The 22,819-nt window shown below is 37.1% G+C and overlaps 1 protein-coding gene across 1 annotated transcript in view; it reads left to right on the plus strand.

Moving 5' to 3' along the window:
* The first annotated feature begins 16,831 nt into the window (after positions 1–16,831).
* The window catches only part of NGR-A11 (neuropeptide receptor A11), a 59,038-nt gene continuing 53,050 nt past the window's right edge, over positions 16,832–22,819 (plus strand). The window contains exon 1 of the mRNA XM_089731060.1: positions 16,832–17,173. The gene's annotated coding sequence lies outside the window, so the exon portion shown is untranslated. The remainder of the gene's footprint in view (positions 17,174–22,819) is intronic.

Consider the following 22,819-nt stretch of genomic DNA (forward strand, 5'->3'; position numbering starts at 1 on the left):
TCGTTTTCTTTATTTTTTGATTATTTTTTTGGGTTTCCTTTGCAGTCGTAATTTATTAATGCAATTAAAATTATTTTAACGGTTTAATCTCAGGGTCAGTACCATAAAAACTTTAAAGTATTCGAAGCGTTGGAAATAATATAAGCAATCTTCTTCTTTTTCTCCACCTTATCCCACTAGGTGGGGTCGGCACAGCTAATTTTTCTCTTCTATTCTCTTCTATCAGCCGTCATCTCAACACTCACTCCTCTCTCTCTCTCTCTCATCGTCATTCACACACTCTATCCATGTCTCTTCGGTCGACTTCTTCCCCCTCTACCTTGCACTACCATTTCCATATATCTCCTACTAATATAATATACTATATGTCGGAGGAGAAACGCCGAAGGAATGTTTTTAAAAAGTGTGACGTCACCATTGCTGACGTCACGGTCATTAAGTTCTCGACGATGACTCATGTTTGGGCTTCCGAAACAAAACTTCACGAGAACTGCGTATATTGCACGAGAAGCGTAACAACTTTACAGAGAGATCCGTACAGTCCAACGGCTCGGACACGAATGAATAAACGCTAGACAGCACGGCCGTATTTATAGGACTTTACACGTCAGCGTGTTGACAAGTATTAAACACGTGACCGTGTTTACAAGATTTTAAAGTATTGAAATTACAATAAAAGGGACTGTTTAACATCAATTTCTTATCACAGAGTAATTAGTTGATGATCAGTAGGTAAATAGTCATATTTGCGCCGACACGGCCATACTGACAGGCGGTGCGCGCTCTGCACCGGCCTCGTTGATTCTCGTAGGTTTTTTCTTTGATTCTCATTGACCTGCAGGAATAAAAAGTTTCTCTGAGTAGCGCATCTGTTATACTTGCGTTACTTGTAACTATGTAGGTTTGAGACTTATTAATGCGATTTGATTGTAGGGTTCTCGGAGGGTATCGTAGGGTTCTCGGAGGGTATCGTAGGGTTCTCGGAGGGTATCGTAGGGTTCTCGGAGGGTATCGTAGGGTTCTCGGAGGGTATCGTAGGGTTCTCGGAGGGTATAGTAGGGTTCTCGTAGAATTCTCGGCGGTTCTCGTAGAGTTCTCGGCGGTTCTCGTAGAGTTCTCGGCGGTTCTCGTAGAGTTCTCGGCGGTTCTCGTAGATTTATTTAAGGTGTTCGGATAAGGATGTTGTGTAGTGTGATGTTGTGGCGTACACTGTGGTACTTATGTAGTGGGCGTACACTGTGGTACTTATGTAGTGGGCGTACACTGTGGTACTTATGTAGTGGGCGTACACTGGCGTACACTGTGGTACTTATGTAGTGGGCGTACACTGTGGTACTTATGTAGTGGGCGTACACTGTGGTACTTATGTAGTGGGCGTACACTGTGGTACTTTTGCCGAGGCGTACACTGTGGTACTTTTGCCGAGGCGTACACTGTGGTACTTATGTGGTGGAACTTTAGTAATCAAAAATAAAAACTTATCTTTGAGTGTTGATTTTGTTGCTCGACCATGCTGATTTGTGAAGTAGATGTATAGGCTCATCGGCTGTTGCTGGGGGATAGTCTTCTTCCGCCGATACGGTTATCTGGTCACCAGGTTGTTGCTGAGCGGAGGCGGCGTGTGATCCCGCTTCTGATGTCGGAGGAGAAACGCCGAAGGAATGTTTTTAAAAAGTGTGACGTCACCATTGCTGACGTCACGGTCATTAAGTTCTCGACGATGACTCATGTTTGGGCTTCCGAAACAAAACTTCACGAGAACTGCGTATATTGCACGAGAAGCGTAACAACTTTACAGAGAGATCCGTACAGTCCAACGGCTCGGACACGAATGAATAAACGCTAGTCAGCACGGCCGTATTTATAGGACTTTACACGTCAGCGTGTTGACAAGTATTAAACACGTGACCGTGTTTACAAGATTTTAAAGTATTGAAATTACAATAAAAGGGACTGTTTAACATCAATTTCTTATCACAGAGTAATTAGTTGATGATCAGTAGGTAAATAGTCATATTTGCGCCGACATATATAATATAATCAGTAAATTGATAAATAACAGTGCTAGTAAAAAAAATATTTTCCGAAAACCTTAAAAAAAAGAAACTCCTGTCTTTAAAGCGAATGAACATCAGTGAAGGAGAAAATGTGGAGGTAATTTCAGAGCGTTTGAGGGTCGTTGTGTTCAAGTATTTGCTTTGGCTTTGCGACAGACCTCAGTTCTGACTGCACAAAGAAAACCGTCTGTTAAACATCATGGCAGCTATTTCAACATTCCTTTAAATTAGTTGCGGTTGATTTAGTCTTTTCAGGTGCACGACGAAATTTAATCAAAAGATTTTCTACTATTATTTTATTTGAAGTCGTGAATGAATTTTAGTCTGGACTTTAATTCGTAATGAATTAGTGATTGATTCTGAAATTCTATTTTCGTGGTAGGTAACAAAGAAACATTGGATTTCGAAAATACAAAGCATACAAAAAGATATGGAATATTTATAAATAACACGTGTGGCACTCGGAGACTGCCGCGGCAAAGCTATTGCATAGCATTTTTTATCAACTTATGCAAATATAATTAGACAATAATAATTTCATATTACAACAATAATAAAATAGGACCACACTATATTTACAAACATTAACAAAAGCAAAAAATTAACTGTTCCCTTCACACTCATAAGCTAGAGCGCGTGAGAGAGAGATGGGCAGATTTTTCATGATGCGCATGCAGTGCGACGTCACGCTGCGCGCTTATTCATAAACACTACACAAGTGCAACGTGTCAATGTGTTGAACACGAGCTACATGGTGGGCGGAGTAGGGGGGGTGCTAGGTTTTATTTTCGTTACGGAATTTCTTGATTCGGTCAACGCGCTCAAAGCCCGCGATAAAAGCTATGCAATAGCTTAAAAATACCTCTATATCTCTATGTAAATCGTCTTCTCTCTTCGGTTTCCTCAATACTGAGGGTCGTGACCACCTCCTCGCAACAAGAGTTTATTCTGGATCATTCCACGTTATTTTTTCCTATCTACCGCCGAGTGTAGAGCATTGTGAACTGTGGTGTTGAGAGCAGTGCGAATCTGGGTAGTCCAAAGTGTCGGGCCTTTACGTGGTCTTCTTTCGTCCACCTTGCCAGTCACTATTAGCTACACCAAGCTGCCGTTATCCTTTTTTACAACGTGGCCAAAATATTCTAGAACTCTACGTAGGCAGATGGTAGAAAGCCTCGTCTTTATTTGGAGTTCTAGGAGGATTGACACGTTGGTGCGATGTACTATCCAAGGAATTCCTAGCATCTTTCGCCAACACCACACCTCAAATGCATTAATTCGGTTAAAAAAAAAAAAAACATTATTCGTTGTTAGGCAGAGTATGTCATGACTCTCATATCAAGAGATACGCGTGTATCGATTGAATTGATTTCGTGAGTCCATGCATTGCGGTTCGAAGAGGATTATGTCATCATACTGGTATGGACTGCTTGGTGTTTCGTATAAGCAGGATGGTTGTAATTATCCGTCTTAGAATAAAATTTACCCTCCCATCAGGTTTGTTCGCGTTGCATCTGTGAAAAACCGATTGCTATAAAATCAGATCAGCTATAATGAGTAATAACAGGTAAAAATTATGTAACTCTGGACATTATGGATTCTTTTTCAACAGCGATATATTGTATCTGAGTTAGAGTTAGACATTTTTTATTTGCATAGAACCAAATGAAATATCAAGTGAATTCCTTTTCAGAAACGAGTGTCGGAGTCCGACTTATTTAGGAGCTGAAAGAAATTGCAGTCGACAAAGCTTTGATAAACTATTCGCTTTATAAGGAGAAACCGGGTTATTTTTCCAGGTCTGTGATTGTAGCGATAAGCATTGACTTGATAGCTTCTCCGCTTTGTTGATATCCAGGAGTGACAGCAACCATTAGGTGGGCTGTGTACACACGTCTTCCTTCCAAGGTAATTAGAAAAAAAGAATAAAATTTTAAGAAAATATATTAATGAGTCACTTACTTTATTGGCAATGTATACAGATAAAATTACCGACTTATATCTGCATTACAAAACTGAAAAATGAAATTTTGGCACTCTTGATGCCTTTTATGTACAAGTAGTAAGCATATACCAATGAGGCAAATTTATTAAATGCTGGATCTATTTTCGGAAATTTTACCCTAAAATAAGAGACTAAAGGTTGTATGGAAGTCGCGTTATTTTCAACATTAAACCACGAAATTTCACATACTTACTTCTGATTTTGGAAATCAATGTATTCCTACATATTATTAAATAGAGGTGTTTAAAAAAGTTATCCCTAAGAGGACGAATTTGGTGTTGAAATTTTCTATGGTAAGTTTCTGAAAAAAGTATGAAATTCTATATTTAAATTTCCGTTATAAAATACAATTTAGGTGTATATATTTTTGAATAATACACATTAAATTTTAGTGTATTTCCAGCACTTTCATTCACTCGTGCGAAGCCCTATTCTATTTTATTTTTTCTCTAACCCTCACACACATGAAAATTAATCTTACACTAGATCACACTGGATCTGAAAATTAATCAAAAATAGTCTGCGTTAAATGACAAGAAATATTAGAAACATTGGAATTTTTATTCAAGCTAAATCATTTTTGAAATTTGATTTTATTGTTCATCCACAGTTATGGACATTCTGTTTCTACGTATTGTTTTAAGGTTTCGATGTTATGTACATTATAAACACTATTATTACGCGGATCCTTAACACGATAATTACTTTTAATTAGTATTCACACAGCAGCGGCTAGGTGTTCGGCTGCGGGGTCTCTTTCCTTCTATTTTGCCCGTCACAGTCACTTTGTCCAAGTTATCTGACTGTCGGCGGGCAATGTGGCCGAAGTAGCTTAGGATCCTCTGGTAGCAGATTGTTGGGAGCCTGACTTTTTTTTTATTGCCCGTTATAGGCAGACGAGCCATACGGTCCACCTGATGGTGAGTGGTTACCGTCGCCCATGGACCTCAGCAATGCCAGGGGCAGAGCCAAGCCGCTGCTTTAATTTCAAACCTTGATTATCTCCAATAAAACTCAGAAGTACCTGAAGGCAGTATACCTTGCAATGCTCATTTCAGTCACCATCAGGTAGTCCGTAGACTTGTCTACTAAGGCAATAAAAAATTGTTCAAATGTATAACGGTATTTAAAATTAAAATTAAAAATATTTTGACAACAAACACCCAAGAAAAATAACATACAAAAATACCTTATAAAATTGAAACCTTTTAGATCTGTAGTCATATTTTATTATTAATATTTTTGATAAATTCGTAAATATTAAATCAGAAATGTGTTTGTTTTGCAAGCTCTATGAAAACTGATATCATTTTATGTTTACATGTATCTCAGTTTTGATGCTTTTGTTTTAAACTTCTTTAATGTATTCAATAAATTTCAATAAATAAATCCGAAACAAGCGTACAATAAATACTGTATTTTATCCATGTACCTGCTTAGATTAATATTGTCTGTTCGTAATATAATGTAAATAATAATAAATAACATATTTGTTCTTGTCCGCCTAATATCCAGTCTCTTACTGATGGTAGGACCTCTGGTGAGTCCGCGCGGGTAGGTACCACCGCCCTGCCTATTTCTGCCGTGAAGCAGTAATGCATTTCGATTTGAAGGGTGGGGCAGCCGTTGTAACTATACTTAGACCTTAGAACTTATGTGTTAAGGTGGGTGGCGCATTTACGTTGTAGATGTCTATGGGCACCAGTAACCAATTAACACCAGGTGGGCTGTGAGCTCGTCTACCCATCTAAGAAAAAAAACGTCCTGTTAAGTTTTTAAATTACATTTTGGTGAGCAGCTTTGTTCATTGTATTACCGTTTTTCATCTGAAGAATTTTAAATTAATATATTCCAAGAAAAAGTTTCATATAGCAATATGTAGGCGTGTAATCTAAGAAAACATTTCGATATCACCCATAAATTTATTAAAGTAAGCATTCGTTTGATATCGATATATATCATAACAATTGAATTCGTTGAAATAGTATGTACACAGGTCTTGTAATTAAAATGGTTTTGTGGGGTTTCCCGCACAGCTAACTGTATTATAATATTCAAATCAGGGAGCATTTAATTTTGAGTGTTTTGTACGATTTCGAAATATCAAAATAAACATGAATACAATAGTAGATCCAATGAATTTTAACCTCGACGACCGCTAGATTTAACGAGAAAAATTTAATTTTACAATCCAAAGTGTTTCATTGGTTTCTCATTTGAAAAAATATGCCTAAGAAAAAATGTTTTAAATCTCGTTTCATAAACGGAATATGCCATAGCGCTTAACAACACCGTAGAGGGATGATTCTAAGCCCGTGTGATACATATCAAAAGTGATCTCTGGAAATGGAGTGTGGATGAATTCCGCTCTGATGGCGAACGGTGTCATGACAGAATCAGGCGTCGGAATCATCTCGAATAATTTAATAACTGTAAATCATAGCAAAATGATGTCAGTGTATGACTGGAACTTCGGTTAGGGCGCTCACTTTGTTTTCAACGTAATGCATGGTAATGTTTGCTTCAAAACAATCAGACTATCCAAATCGAAAAGATGATATTTAATACTGTTAAGACTTCGAGCTTCCTCCCAAGATTTTTTTTATTGCTTAGATGGGTGGACGAGCTCACAGCCCACCTGGTGTTAAGTGGTTACTGCAGCCCATAGATATCTACAACGTAAATGCGCCACCCACCTTGAGATATAAATTCTAAGGTCTCGGTATAGTTACAACGGCTGCCCCGCCCTTCAAACCGAAACGCATTACTGCTTCACTGCAGAAACAGGCAGGGTAGTGGTATCTACCCGCGCGGATTCACAAGAGGTCCTACCACCAGTAAAAACGATAGCAAATAAGATATGCAGCGGCAATCAGGCGGCGCCAAAAATATGTTATGGGGTTTTCATTTATTTACTGCTGACGAAGAAGCCATCCTCTGTATTTAGTAAGATAGAAATTAATTTATGACATCATAAACAAAGGATATTCTGAATTTAGGCGCGTAATTTTCTGTCGTGCTATAAAGGTCATTTTACGATGACAGTATAAGAGCCGTGATAACAGACCCCCGCTGCTGATAAACGTCTTATTGCTTAATAAACTTAATCCGCTAATTTAGGCTCTGTCCTAGGTTTTACTGCCACTTTGGTTTATGAATTATTTTCATATTATATTTTTTGTTACCGCATTACTTTTTTCTCTATGGCGGCATAACATCATAAGTATTAACCAATTGAAAGTAATTAAGAATTTCAGTTTGAAATCAGAATTTAGTCTGAGTCAGTTAAGAAACATGTCTTGCTTACTGTTTTTCGGGTTTTTTGTGAGCCCGCGCGAGTAGGTACCACCACGCCGCCTATTCCTGCTGTGAAGCAATAATGCGTGTCGGATTAAAGCGCGGAGCAGCCGTTGTAATAAAAGAACTGAGGCTTAGAACTCATGTCTCAAGGTGCCACCATTCACGTTGTTGATGTCTATGGGCCCCAGTAACCAACTTACATATACCACCGCGAGACTGTCTATCAATCTAAGCTATAAAAACAATAGTACAATTTTAAGAAACGAATGACACTACCTCTCAATCTATGCGTAACGAAAACCACTGTATCAGATGACATTAGGTATTTAGCCTATTAGCAATTCATCTTATCGGTAAATTCGTTGGAAAGTTTTGTTCTATAAGATTGACCTATAGTGTAATTAGTTGTTTGCTATACTAAGATCTACATTTTATATTTTATACAGTAGATTGGGGGGAATAAGTACTTGAGTTAGAATAGGGACAAATCTGGGATGTCATAATACTTTTGTTGAGTTGTTAGATTTATCTTTGTTGAACTGAAAATGACTTTTATTTAATGTTTAAGAATATTAAATAATTTAATTTAGTGATCAAAGTTTTGTAGCTCATTAAAGATATTAAAAAGCTAATTACCTAAAGTTAGGTTAATAGTGCCAACAACTTAATAGTGCCAGCCCTATCTAAAAACTCTATTGTTCCCATATGCAACCTGACTAACCCCAAAGCCAAGGTGAATCCGGTCAAGCTAGTTTTTTCAGTTTTTGTGTATATGTGGTAATGAACTATGTCTAATACCGCATGGTATATAAAAATTTAAGCCTCCGCGACCATTTTAATCTCAATTTTATTGGTATTACCCTAAGAAAAACCATTGGAAATTTGTGTTGGATTCAGAAAGGCTCCCGATTCCCCTCAATCTACGATATATGGAATTATTGTCGACATAACGGTCATCGAATACGGCATCCATGTAAGAACTGTCAACAAAAATAAACAATGATGCTAAAACTGTTTGTATCTTTTTTTCTTTCAAAACGTTTGTCGTTGGCCTTCGCAGATTTACGTAAAGCAGTTACATTTGCCTACAAACACCTCATTACTGTCCCTTGAACGAGTGTTGATTATAATTATGGGCTAGATTTACGGCTTGTTTGTTTATATGTTATGCTGCTGTGAATGCGGTTGGAATTTGGTAGGACCTCTGGTGAGTCCGCGCGGGTAGGTACCACCGCCCTGCCTATTTCTGCCGTGAAGCAGTAATGCATTTCGATTTGAAGGGTGGGGCAGCCGTTGTAACTATACTTAGACCTTAGAACTTATGTGTTAAGGTGGGTGGCGCATTTACGTTGTAGATGTCTATGGGCACCAGTAACCAATTAACACCAGGTGGGCTGTGAGCTCGTCTACCCATCTAAGAAAAAAAACGTCCTGTTAAGTTTTTAAATTACATTTTGGTGAGCAGCTTTGTTCATTGTATTACCGTTTTTCATCTGAAGAATTTTAAATTAATATATTCCAAGAAAAAGTTTCATATAGCAATATGTAGGCGTGTAATCTAAGAAAACATTTCGATATCACCCATAAATTTATTAAAGTAAGCATTCGTTTGATATCGATATATATCATAACAATTGAATTCGTTGAAATAGTATGTACACAGGTCTTGTAATTAAAATGGTTTTGTGGGGTTTCCCGCACAGCTAACTGTATTATAATATTCAAATCAGGGAGCATTTAATTTTGAGTGTTTTGTACGATTTCGAAATATCAAAATAAACATGAATACAATAGTAGATCCAATGAATTTTAACCTCGACGACCGCTAGATTTAACGAGAAAAATTTAATTTTACAATCCAAAGTGTTTCATTGGTTTCTCATTTGAAAAAATATGCCTAAGAAAAAATGTTTTAAATCTCGTTTCATAAACGGAATATGCCATAGCGCTTAACAACACCGTAGAGGGATGATTCTAAGCCCGTGTGATACATATCAAAAGTGATCTCTGGAAATGGAGTGTGGATGAATTCCGCTCTGATGGCGAACGGTGTCATGACAGAATCAGGCGTCGGAATCATCTCGAATAATTTAATAACTGTAAATCATAGCAAAATGATGTCAGTGTATGACTGGAACTTCGGTTAGGGCGCTCACTTTGTTTTCAACGTAATGCATGGTAATGTTTGCTTCAAAACAATCAGACTATCCAAATCGAAAAGATGATATTTAATACTGTTAAGACTTCGAGCTTCCTCCCAAGATTTTTTTTATTGCTTAGATGGGTGGACGAGCTCACAGCCCACCTGGTGTTAAGTGGTTACTGCAGCCCATAGATATCTACAACGTAAATGCGCCACCCACCTTGAGATATAAATTCTAAGGTCTCGGTATAGTTACAACGGCTGCCCCGCCCTTCAAACCGAAACGCATTACTGCTTCACTGCAGAAACAGGCAGGGTAGTGGTATCTACCCGCGCGGATTCACAAGAGGTCCTACCACCAGTAAAAACGATAGCAAATAAGATATGCAGCGGCAATCAGGCGGCGCCAAAAATATGTTATGGGGTTTTCATTTATTTACTGCTGACGAAGAAGCCATCCTCTGTATTTAGTAAGATAGAAATTAATTTATGACATCATAAACAAAGGATATTCTGAATTTAGGCGCGTAATTTTCTGTCGTGCTATAAAGGTCATTTTACGATGACAGTATAAGAGCCGTGATAACAGACCCCCGCTGCTGATAAACGTCTTATTGCTTAATAAACTTAATCCGCTAATTTAGGCTCTGTCCTAGGTTTTACTGCCACTTTGGTTTATGAATTATTTTCATATTATATTTTTTGTTACCGCATTACTTTTTTCTCTATGGCGGCATAACATCATAAGTATTAACCAATTGAAAGTAATTAAGAATTTCAGTTTGAAATCAGAATTTAGTCTGAGTCAGTTAAGAAACATGTCTTGCTTACTGTTTTTCGGGTTTTTTGTGAGCCCGCGCGAGTAGGTACCACCACGCCGCCTATTCCTGCTGTGAAGCAATAATGCGTGTCGGATTAAAGCGCGGAGCAGCCGTTGTAATAAAAGAACTGAGGCTTAGAACTCATGTCTCAAGGTGCCACCATTCACGTTGTTGATGTCTATGGGCCCCAGTAACCAACTTACATATACCACCGCGAGACTGTCTATCAATCTAAGCTATAAAAACAATAGTACAATTTTAAGAAACGAATGACACTACCTCTCAATCTATGCGTAACGAAAACCACTGTATCAGATGACATTAGGTATTTAGCCTATTAGCAATTCATCTTATCGGTAAATTCGTTGGAAAGTTTTGTTCTATAAGATTGACCTATAGTGTAATTAGTTGTTTGCTATACTAAGATCTACATTTTATATTTTATACAGTAGATTGGGGGGAATAAGTACTTGAGTTAGAATAGGGACAAATCTGGGATGTCATAATACTTTTGTTGAGTTGTTAGATTTATCTTTGTTGAACTGAAAATGACTTTTATTTAATGTTTAAGAATATTAAATAATTTAATTTAGTGATCAAAGTTTTGTAGCTCATTAAAGATATTAAAAAGCTAATTACCTAAAGTTAGGTTAATAGTGCCAACAACTTAATAGTGCCAGCCCTATCTAAAAACTCTATTGTTCCCATATGCAACCTGACTAACCCCAAAGCCAAGGTGAATCCGGTCAAGCTAGTTTTTTCAGTTTTTGTGTATATGTGGTAATGAACTATGTCTAATACCGCATGGTATATAAAAATTTAAGCCTCCGCGACCATTTTAATCTCAATTTTATTGGTATTACCCTAAGAAAAACCATTGGAAATTTGTGTTGGATTCAGAAAGGCTCCCGATTCCCCTCAATCTACGATATATGGAATTATTGTCGACATAACGGTCATCGAATACGGCATCCATGTAAGAACTGTCAACAAAAATAAACAATGATGCTAAAACTGTTTGTATCTTTTTTTCTTTCAAAACGTTTGTCGTTGGCCTTCGCAGATTTACGTAAAGCAGTTACATTTGCCTACAAACACCTCATTACTGTCCCTTGAACGAGTGTTGATTATAATTATGGGCTAGATTTACGGCTTGTTTGTTTATATGTTATGCTGCTGTGAATGCGGTTGGAATTTGGTAGGACCTCTTGTGAGTCCGCACGGGTAGGTACCATCACCCTGCCTATTTCTGCCGTGAAGCAGTAATGCGTTTCGGCTTTAAGGATGGGGCAGCCGTTGTAACTATACTGAGACCTTAGAACTTATATCTCAAGATGGGCGGCGCATTTACGTTGTCAATGGGCTCCAGTAACCACATAACACCAAGTGGACTTTGAGCTCGTCCACCCATCTAAGTATTAAAAAAAAATGAGCTTGTTGTGATGCTTGTAGTGATCGCTACAATTGTCAAATGCTTAAAGATCTCAAGTTCTATACGTATTTCGAGTTGAAATGTCGATCGGCGTCGGCATCTACGTGAAAGGTACGAATTGTCTTAAAATTTCGCAGCTATCTATGTAATATATATACGGGCTTAACGGGTCCTTACCACTTACGACTTTAATGAGTCCTTGATATTTCAGCGCTGTTTCAAGCGCCAAGATAACGGGTAAATAATAGTGTTCGTTATTTGGAAGGTATTTAATTTTTTTATTCACAGTATGAAGGAATGCTATCTCGTATGTGTTTAGCATTTTGCAGGAGAAAATCCTATGTTCAACCTCGTTATTTTTAATTATTACCGCTAGTAATGAAAATTTGAATACTGATAATTGCAGATCATAAAGAGGTATTTAGGCCAAACAGAAATACACAAATGGACAAACGAGCTCACATCTCTGATTGCAGTCTGTTCACGCCACAACGTTAACGACTGCATTGATTGAGGTTGCAGGCTTTAATTGCTTTGCGAATATATACATTCAAGACTGGGCCGGTAGATTCAGGAAGAAAGTTCATGAACGTTAGCCGACTCATTGGGGAACTCATTTAGTTTACCGTAATCAGATAGTCTCGAATGCTTCGAACCACTAAAAATCGGCAAAGGATAGTGCTGAAACCTGTGTGCTTAGTGCGAGTTTTTTAACGATCTCGATAGCTTAAACGTTAATTCAAATTTGTATGGAGTTGGAACATTTGCGTACGTTTGCAGCTAGGGGCGCTGTTCTCTACTATATTGATATTAATGGAAGTACTACACTTCTAAGAGAAGAAAACTTGTATACATACATATAATGAGAGCAAATACTCCAGAATGAATTAACAATAAAAGGCTTAATTGCATTTTCTGTATTATAACAAGAAAACAACATTTAAAGCCCTCAACCTCTTTTTAAATTAATATTTTAAACAGTAGTATTATATTGTGCAAAACTGAACTACCCTCTTCACTGAATGACAGACAGGTGAGTGAATCCGTCTAAGACAAATCTCTTTTAGAACTAAAGAGTTTGAAAGGTTTTAAATACTAAAAGTATTTCTTTACAATTATTTTAAAATAAACTTATTTAACAGTTTTCGGACTGACAGACGCGTAGAATCGTCTGACGAAAGATGGAAGTATTTCAAAACGACCAAAACAATAATAATGACAGTAAAAATGTGATATTGAATCGTAAATACTGTTTTAAGTATATCTATGACTCGTGATTACCGAAGAAAACACTAAATTTATTTAAGACGCTCATTTATACCAATACAGGGTTAAAAAGAAAAATAATTTCAAAATTGCCCGATGTCAATGCTTTCATTACGTAAATAAACTTCGTGGAAAATTCTTAACGTGAGCGATGTTTTAGAAAATTGATAGATGCACGATAATGAAATTTGACATGGCATGTCATCGTTAGCTGAGCGTTTAGTATATTCTAATATTCAGTAAGGCTTTAAAATTATGACAATTTTTCCCCCATTTAATCGTCAGACGCTAGACTTAGACTACTAAGGGGCTATTACAAGATTTTTAAGTACGCGCGGACGAGTTATGTCATTGTAAAGGTTACGGCTATGAACTAAAATCTCTGTCTATATCTGCCGCAAAACAGTCATGGATTCCAGTCTGAAGTATAGGACAGCCATTATCCATAACTATACAATTGATACTTAGACTTCACCTCAATAGGTCGCTGGTGATCTCATTCGCCCATTCACGCAATAAAACAAATCAAGATTATAGTATCAACAAGGACATTCCCAGAAATTGCTTAGAATAGATTATTCGTGGGCGTCCTTAGAATATCTCACCGGAAATTCAACAGCAAGATCTGAAAGATAAAATCGTTTTTGTATTTAAAAAGGGAAAAAATGACAGATAATTTTGCTTTTTAGTAATAAACAAATTTATTTTATTGCTTAGAAGGGTGGACGAGCTCACAGCCCACCCGGTGTTAAGTGGTTACTGGAGCCCATAGACATCTACAACGTAAATGCCGCCACCCACCTTGAGATATGGGTGTTCTAAGGTCTCAGTATAGTTACAACGGCTGCCCCATCCTTCAAACCGAAACGCATAACTGCTTCACGCCAGAAATAGACAGGGTGGTGGTACTACCTGCGCGGACTCACAAGAGGTCCTACCATCAATTATTACGCAAATTACTCGTATAATTTTGCGGGTTTCATTTTTATTACCTGATGTTATTGCTTCACCATGGAAGTCAATCGTGAGCATTTGTTGTACTTAACAAATATTCACGATTGACTTCCACGTTATTTCATTACAAAAATTGGTATCCGCCTGCGGGATTTGAACACCGGTGTATTGCTACATACGATTGTACCCAACGTCTTATCCCTTAGGCCACGATGACTTCAATTACTTTTTTTTATTGCCCTTGTAGGCAGACGAGCATACGGCCCACCTGGTGGTGAGTGGTTACCGTCGCCCACGGACTTCAGCAATGCCAGGGGCAGAGCCAAGCCGCTGCCTACCGCTTAATACTCTCCACAAACCTCGTTTGAAAAAGGACATGTCATAGCACTCGGGAAACACCGTGGAGATAGCCGGATGGTACGTGGCAACAAAGACCTCTGGAAACGCACTGCGGATGACCGCAGTGGCTCCAGGTAGTATGGATGAACTCTACTCCGGTGGCGGGCGGTGCAATGTACGTCGTATATCGTTGGTCGATAAGATATTTAGGTTATTTATTTTTGAGATTTTCTCATTACTATAGACAATGTGATCATAGCGAGCAAATGAGATTATTTTATATAAGGGACTTCAAGATACAGTTTTAATTTAAAAAAAAAGTTAAGAAGGTCTCAACAATTGAAACTGAATTCGTGAACTTGAATGGACATACCGACTTGGACTATAATCGATTCAGTCAGAGAAAGTTTAAGCTGGATAATAGAGTTATGGAGTCCGTTAATTAATTAGGTTAAACGTGCCTAACCATGTTGATGGGTATTAACGTAGTTACAGTGCTTCATCGCGTAATAGCCTGTCTAAATTTGAGAGTTGCCTATTAAAATCGTACTGCCTATTAGATTGTCAATGAACGCGGCGTTTGTCTCTTTCGATCGTGTTTTCAGTTTACAGTCAATGCCAGAAACATAAAGTGTAACCTTCTGAATATTACCTGTAGATGGTAGGCGGTAGGACCTCTTGAGTCCGCACGGGTAGGTACCACCGCCCTGCCTATTTCTGCCGTGAAGCAGTATTGCGTTTCGGTTTGAAGGGTGGGCCAGCCGTTGTAGCTATACTTGAGATCTTAGAACTTATATCTCAAGGTGGGTGGCGCATTTACGTTGTAGATGTCCATGGGCTCCAGTAACCACATAAAAGCAGGTGGGAAGCAGGTGGGCTGTGAGCTCGTCCAACCATCTAAATAATAAAATAATAAAAATAAACTTACAGCTTATGTAAATATTGATCTAATCAATAATCGAAATCACGTGTTTCGTAGCAGTAAAAGTTGAGCGTCTTGGTTTGATACCGATAGGTTTCTGGATTCTCTTACCCTCGCGCACACAGAAACGCATTACCACTAATATTTACGCAAATTTGTAGATTTTGGACTATACCATTTTTTTTGGACGAATCCCTTAATTACGGAAGTCGTTTGTGAGCACTTGTTAGGATTTGAATTGGAATGCTGGTTTAACCATACGTCAGTATGGAAGAGGACCGATGACACAGTCTGGGCCGTAGGGCGGTCGTGAATGAGAATGGCGGGCTATTGAATATTATAGCATAAAGAGGGGGAGACCTATGCTTAGCAGTGGATATCATAGGGCTGAAGAAATATTATATAGCCAAGACACGAGTACACCGAGCGTAATAATCGACAAGCCATGAAGGCTTCTAAAGCGAGACTCAATTAATATCCTTTTTTTTTTAACGCTGTGGAATCCATTTACGGATACCCGGTCGAGGGGGTAAGAGACCGGGTTATGTAGGACTCCGGCGCCTCCAGAGAAGAACAGGGAGAAAAAGAAGACCGGGGTCCACCTCTTCTTCCAATTCCTGCCGGGAGACTACGCCTTGAGAAAAGCGCGCGAGGCACTGCACGGCGTCAGCCACGCAAGAGCTACCCCGCAAAACCGACTATCGATTAAACCCCATCGAGCCCCACCACTCCGACTCCACGAAACCCACGGTACCGCACAGTGCGCGCCGAAGGCTCGCCGTCGCCAGTACCCGTCCTGATCTCAATTAAAATCCTATAGTGATAAGATATCGTACTTACTTTATTAACTACGATTTCATTTACTTTAGTTGCGAAACTAGATGCTATAAAATGATTACTCAATAACTTCTCGTCTCTTTAACGTTTGTGCGTCATTTACCTGGTGAACGATGATCACGTTGCATAACAAAAGTTTCCAAAGCCCCTCGTGTAATATTGATGCTTTTTCCCCCATACCTAACCTACTTCGTTGTTAGCGTATGTTGATGAGATTTCCACGTTCCTGTTGGTAAAGTATAGGTAGTAGCTGTTATTACGCACTAGCTCACACCCACTCAACCCTTGTGGTAGAAGGGTATGTTATAAACCCGTATGGCTAGTAAGGCCTTACGGTAGCTTGTCTGGACATACATATTAAAAAAAAATCAATAAACACGAAATAACAATGCGAAATGCACTCCCCAATTTAATAATATATAATATTATTGCATTTTTATACTATTTTTAAAACAAAAAAAGAAATATTAATAACATTAAAATAATCGACCATAAAACATTACTTTCGAATACAATTTACTTAAGTTAATAATAACTCAATCAAAAAATAGCTATGAAAATTTCACTTAGATGAATTTTTTTTGAATTAATCACTAAAGAGAATCGTACAGACGTTCAATCTGCATTCCATTTTCAAAGCAAACGTTCTGGAAAAAAGGAACAGATGGAATAGGTATATCGAGTTGATGAACTAAGTGCCTAGACCTGCAGGCTACGAGCGTAGGTTTCAAAAAGGGAACGTGCCGGCATCGGCGTACTGGTATAACGCTCAGTCTGATTACAGCTGGCAAGCGATACGTACCGCTCCAGTGACGGGCACTCGCATTACGACAACGGAAAACTTGTGTATTCAAAATTATTAGATAACTAAAATAATATTCATTAAACGTAAATTTTACGATTCATGACATAAAAAAGAAGTTGTGATCATGCACAATCAAGATACAATTTAAAACTTATGCATTTCACGCGGAATTTTTATTAACTTGTTTTTTTAACTCACATTGAGTTCAGGCATATTGATCGTAGTTAATTGTTTAAGACATCGGCTTAAGGAAGCAATCTTCAGGTACGCTGTAATCATCATCATAATAAAGGTTAGTGGATATTTTTCAAGTAATCTATTAATTATCTTTACAATGAATAATATTAATGGTGCAATTGTTGAAATTATTCATGTAAAATTATTTAAAAAAACAAGTAATTTGTACTAGGTATGTTCCCAGATTAGCTGGTATTTTTAGAATGAAATTATGAATGTTTTAGAGAATGGGAACTCCCTATATCCTATCTTAGGTTATGGAGAAATGTGGTTAATCAAATATTGTTAAACTAAAACAGTTTAATCAATCACCTGATATTTTTATTGATGCTACAGGGCATAGACATGGATTTTAATGAATGATAAAATGTATAAATGAATTTTAGTATCGTCCTAACATCATAAATAGGGAATATTTAAAAATGAAAATTAATAATTCTTTCTTGAATTCTTATCGGATTTCATCTAGTCTTTTCCTAATTTAAAGAAACAATATTAATTTAATTTAAGAATAAATTCAATCAGCTTAGTAACTACTTTACCATAATGACTTGTTAGTGATACTTCATACTAGTGCCTGCGTCATACTTATGGCTGCTGCAAAATATTTTATCTTCTTCCAGCTTGTAGGAATGATCGCTCGATATTTAAGTCTAAGCCGTAACATGTTTTACAAAAACTCTGCTGAGTTATTATTAATCGACTTCAAAAAAAGAAGAAGGTTATCAATTCTCCTTTTTTATCAGGGTTACATCAGAATTTTTTAGGTGAGCTTTTTTTTGGGCCCATCTGGTATTAAGTGATTGCCGGAGTCTATGGACATATTATATAATGTAAATGCCGCCATCCACCTTGAGACATTAGTTCTAAGTTCACAATTTTTACAGTATAATTACTGCCTGAACCTTTGAACCGAAACGCAGTCCTGCTTCACAGCGGCAGCAATAGGCAGAGTCGTGGTACCTAACCGTGCGGACTCACAAGACGTCCTACCACCAGTAATTACGCAAATTAATTTTGCGTGTTTGATTTTTATTACATGATGCTATTCCTTTACAGTGAAAGTCAGTCAAAATAATTAATATTTTTCTGAAATCGGTTTTCTTTTCTGTTAAAATTTTTATGTGTTATTTTTTGTATCTGAAACCAGCAGGATAGTCTACATAGATGGTCTACACTAAATACAGTTGGATTTTGTCAAAATCGAAGATGAAGAAGCTACGTAGTCTCGAAAATAATCCAATATATTAATACATATATTGACCCAATATCCATTACACTGAGACCCTCGAAAGACGAACTTTCCTAATGTAATCATATTGATTGTGTGCGGACAGTTTGTTCATATATTTAGGCAGCACAAACAACTGCGTGCATTTATTATAGGGCAATCCTTTAAACGAGCAAATCTAGTATACATATACACCTATAATCTGAAAACAATTTTCATAAAATTTAGTATACAGGGGATTTCGGGGGCGATAAATCGATCTAGCTACGATTTATTTTCAGAAAATGTTGTTTTATCCGGTTTTTTCAATAAGCAACTCTTCCCGACATCTATTAGCGAATAACAATTTTTTTTTTCTTAATTGAGGGCAACTAACCAACATGGCGTTATCAAAAAAAAACCGAGCATCGGTCATCATCTAGTAATGTTAAAACACATTCGATTCAGCGTGTTATGTCAAAACGCAAATGTCAATTAACATCAAATCCTTAATTGTTGTGGGCTTATGAACACTTTTTAGGTTACACGAAGGTTTTGAAAAACCGATAACGCGTAGGATTCAGTCGCGGTTTATATCCGTGTCCATCTGTACCCGGGCTCGAACTTATTTTAAAACATCCGTTCCCAAATTAAATAAGATTTAATAATTTGTATCTGCATCTTTTCACTAATTAATTGTAGGTTGAAAACGATTAATCCGTTGTCTTTCTTTGTTATAAATGTTTGTTTGTTTTTATTATAATACTTAGAGCACTAGCACAGTATTCCAGGTTTTTTGTTAGTTTACTCATTCAAGATACTTTTCTTGTGGAACATGAGCTCTTGTAAAACGGAGCCGTGAGCTCGTCTACCTATCAGTGATTAGAGCAATAAAAATAAAAATCTGAGGTGTGAAATCTCAATTAGGGCTTCAAATTTGAAACTTTATCATCAATACAGATTATTGTTGTTGAGAACAACAAATCTAGTGTATATTTTGAAATGAAAACAACGGAGATTGGGGCGATGATAAACGATACTGTCGATTGTAAAAATAAGACGTTCTTAGACTTCTGTTAGATTGAATATTTGTAGTCTCAAAGTAATGAACAAAGTTCCATGCATAACTAATCAATTCTACTTCATTACTAATCGGCCAGTTTGCTTCGTTAACGAAGTAATGACTGGTGCGTTTTTTTTGTTAGCATTTATTTATTTACCTACCGATTTTTAACGAAGTAGATACAAGAGTTTTTTTGACTGTTACTACCGCGACACTTACTGTTTGAAAGATGGGACGTTGAGATGTCTATTTTTCTCTAATAGTTAGAACTAGCTCGATCACCACTCCAGACGAAAAATAATAATCGAAAATACATTTTTATTTCTTTATATAGGTACACGAGTTCATGTAATTACTGAAGCGGATATGGAACATTTCAATTTGTATCTCCACTTGATCGAAATGTACGATCTAGAAGTCAATTTGCTGTGAAAAAACAGTCAGATTCCGTAAGCTTAAATTCATACAGTTAAGATTTGACATAGCGAAGACAATTTATAGAAAGAAGAAGGAGATGGGGATTTTTACTTGTAATTAAAAATTTAAATAATTGGTAACAGCTAACTTTTGTCTATAAATCTTAAAAAGTAGATATCTTGACGCACGGTAAGAATATAAGTGTCTGTCAAGTCAAAGATAGATAGGTGCTTCTAAACTTATCGTGATACTAAACAATACTTGTTATACTCAACGAATAAGATTTATTAAATGATATCCGATTAGAGTCACAAAATTTATTGGAAATATAATGGGTTTTATCATTATCCAAGTAGGTATTCGGGGATGTGAAATATGGGGTTCAGCGAAACATAAAATTGATAATCTTGTAGAGATTGTTATCCTTATAAAGATGAGATCTGACAAACAAACATTAGACATGTTGTTGGTTTAGATAAATAGATTATATAATTAACATGTCATATTGTTTACGAATGATTTCTACAACGTAGAATTGTCATGTAAAAATATTATATTCTGCAAAATTAATAAACTATGCACAATTATTTTTAGTTGCATGTAACGGGAGGACTTCTTATGAAAATATCTATTTATTATGTGCTATATGAAGCAATTCCTGTTGATAGAGATTCTTGACAAAATACAGATTCTTAATCCGTTATTATTTTTTCAAGATAGAGCGCAGTATCCTTTTTTTCGGGATGGGGCGCGCGGGATATGTGGGACTCTGTGGCGCCGGATGGGAAAAGACCACCCGCTTAATGACTCCGGTGCACTCTCGCTAGGTAAAAGGATTACGGCAAACACTACTACCAGACGCAAGGGTGCAATATTCTGAAATATATAGGTAGGTTCTTAATGTCCTATGGACTTTGAACACAATTGCCTGTTACAACTATTCTACTGAGAATGATATGAACATTTCACGCATCCAACACATACCATTCACAATTCATCTGAAGTAGCAATAAAAAAAATTTATTACAAAGTTATTGAAATGAGGCTTTTGTATTTTTATTACCACAGCGTAAGGGATTGATGATTTACGCAGTTTTGTTGTAGACAGGTGTCGTATAACATTCAGGACACATACATGTTATATAATCCGCAGATTGTGACAAGCGTTTTGTTGTGTTTTTAAACAGCTTGTTTATCTCTCATTTACAATATTTTTTCTGGTTAAGAGATCGGTAGAAATTATTTTATGTGGACCTTCTGATGAAGTGAATTTCATTGACACTTTATTATAAATTAAAGATACAAAAGATGCGATAGATAAGATATGAAAGATACGAGAAATAAAAAAAATCTTAAAAAAGGGTGCGTGTACTTATGTACGCGCGTAAGAAGTTATACTTTATTTTTTTTTATTTTTTTTATTTTTTTTATTTAAATTTTAATCAATTTGAAAAAAAAAATCGATTAAATAACATCCTCAAACACGCATTTTGGACATCTCTTTTCTTGACATCGTATAAATTCGGTAATTCTCGGTACGGTTCGGAAAGTTCACCTGCGGCTATATTCAGACTCGCCAAGTTACGTCGCGTCGGTCGTATTGTAATGAGCGATTTAGTGGGCAACTTCATTCTGTTAATTTTGTGTCACGATGCGCGCGCATCGTAAAATTTCACTCTCATCAATTCTTCATAACGCGCCTAAAGAAGAACTTCAAAAGATTATAATGGGTTTAAGACAATGAAGCCATTTTTTTCAACATAACAACTACTGAGACATACTATCACTGTAGTGATGAGTAACATTATGTTGGACTGGACTATCTTCAAAGATTGCCGTGAACTAGTCTTTTCAACAAACAGACTTATTCCATTTAGCGAGAGTCACAGCGAAGCAGTGTCGGGCAGTCTTTAGTTACGGAATTATATGAACGTACATAAGTATTAACCATTGGCTTTGATATGTTCTTAAGTCACTTTTCATCAAAGATAAAATCAAATTTTAATGTATTGACAGAGATAAGATATATATCGAATTTGATATATTTTCGAGATTTCAATTTCAGCGTATGTTTTACACTGATAAAAAGAATTGGGCTGCATCGCAATAAAAATGAATGTTTGATTACTCGTTTGTTTGTGTTTTGCGCGATCAAGGATTGTTTTTTTTTTTTATGATAGAAATACTGGTGAAATATTATTGAAGTATTATTACCTTTCTAGTTTCACAAGGATAGGTGGGAGAGGTGGGAGTTGCAAACAGATACTTGAGCACCTCCAAAGGAGACCTAACAACTCAAGAGCAGCTGCTTCGCGAATAAATCTATTGTTAGATCGGAATCGCGACCCGCTGAGAAGATCCGGTGAGAAACTCAGCGGGTTGATGCTGATATTTAGGTTAGGTTGCACGTCGAGCTCTTTGCCGAGTTCGACGAGTACGGTTACCGAGGTCCCTAAGCCTGCTCCTAGTGTTAGAGCTGAAGGTGTCTAATGTAATTGTTATTGGATCTGATGGATTCGTAAGAATGTGTCTAGGGCGTTGACGGTGACTGGCTTCTGCGTCATCAGGATCCGGGGAATCAAGTGTTGTATATTCGATTTAGTTATAGCTTTGTACAGTTTGTGCAGTTGTTACGAGGGCTGCACTAAAAGTATCGGGAATGGAATATTTCCACCGTTCCTGTCATATTAAAATCTTTTTAATTGAAAACTCCTTGGTTTTAAAAATCGAATACCATTTATTTATTTAAAAAAAGATTCTTGGTCTTGTCACGAGGTTTTGTCAAACTTGTTTAGTCGTTGAGAAAATGGAATTGACTCGAGAAAATTCAAGGTTTAACACAAAAACAGTGTGTTGACCGGATGGTTTCTGCATTTGGTGATGAAGCCCCATCCAAAACCACAATTTATCGCTGGTTTGCTGAGTTTCAACGTGGACGTGTCAAGCTCAGTGATGGTCCCCGCCAAGGTCGTCCAAAAACTGCAGTCACCCAAGAAAACGTTGATACTGTG

Source organism: Bombyx mandarina, chromosome 11, assembly GCF_030267445.1.
Source record: "Bombyx mandarina strain Sakado chromosome 11, ASM3026744v2".
NCBI lineage: Eukaryota > Metazoa > Arthropoda > Insecta > Lepidoptera > Bombycidae > Bombyx > Bombyx mandarina.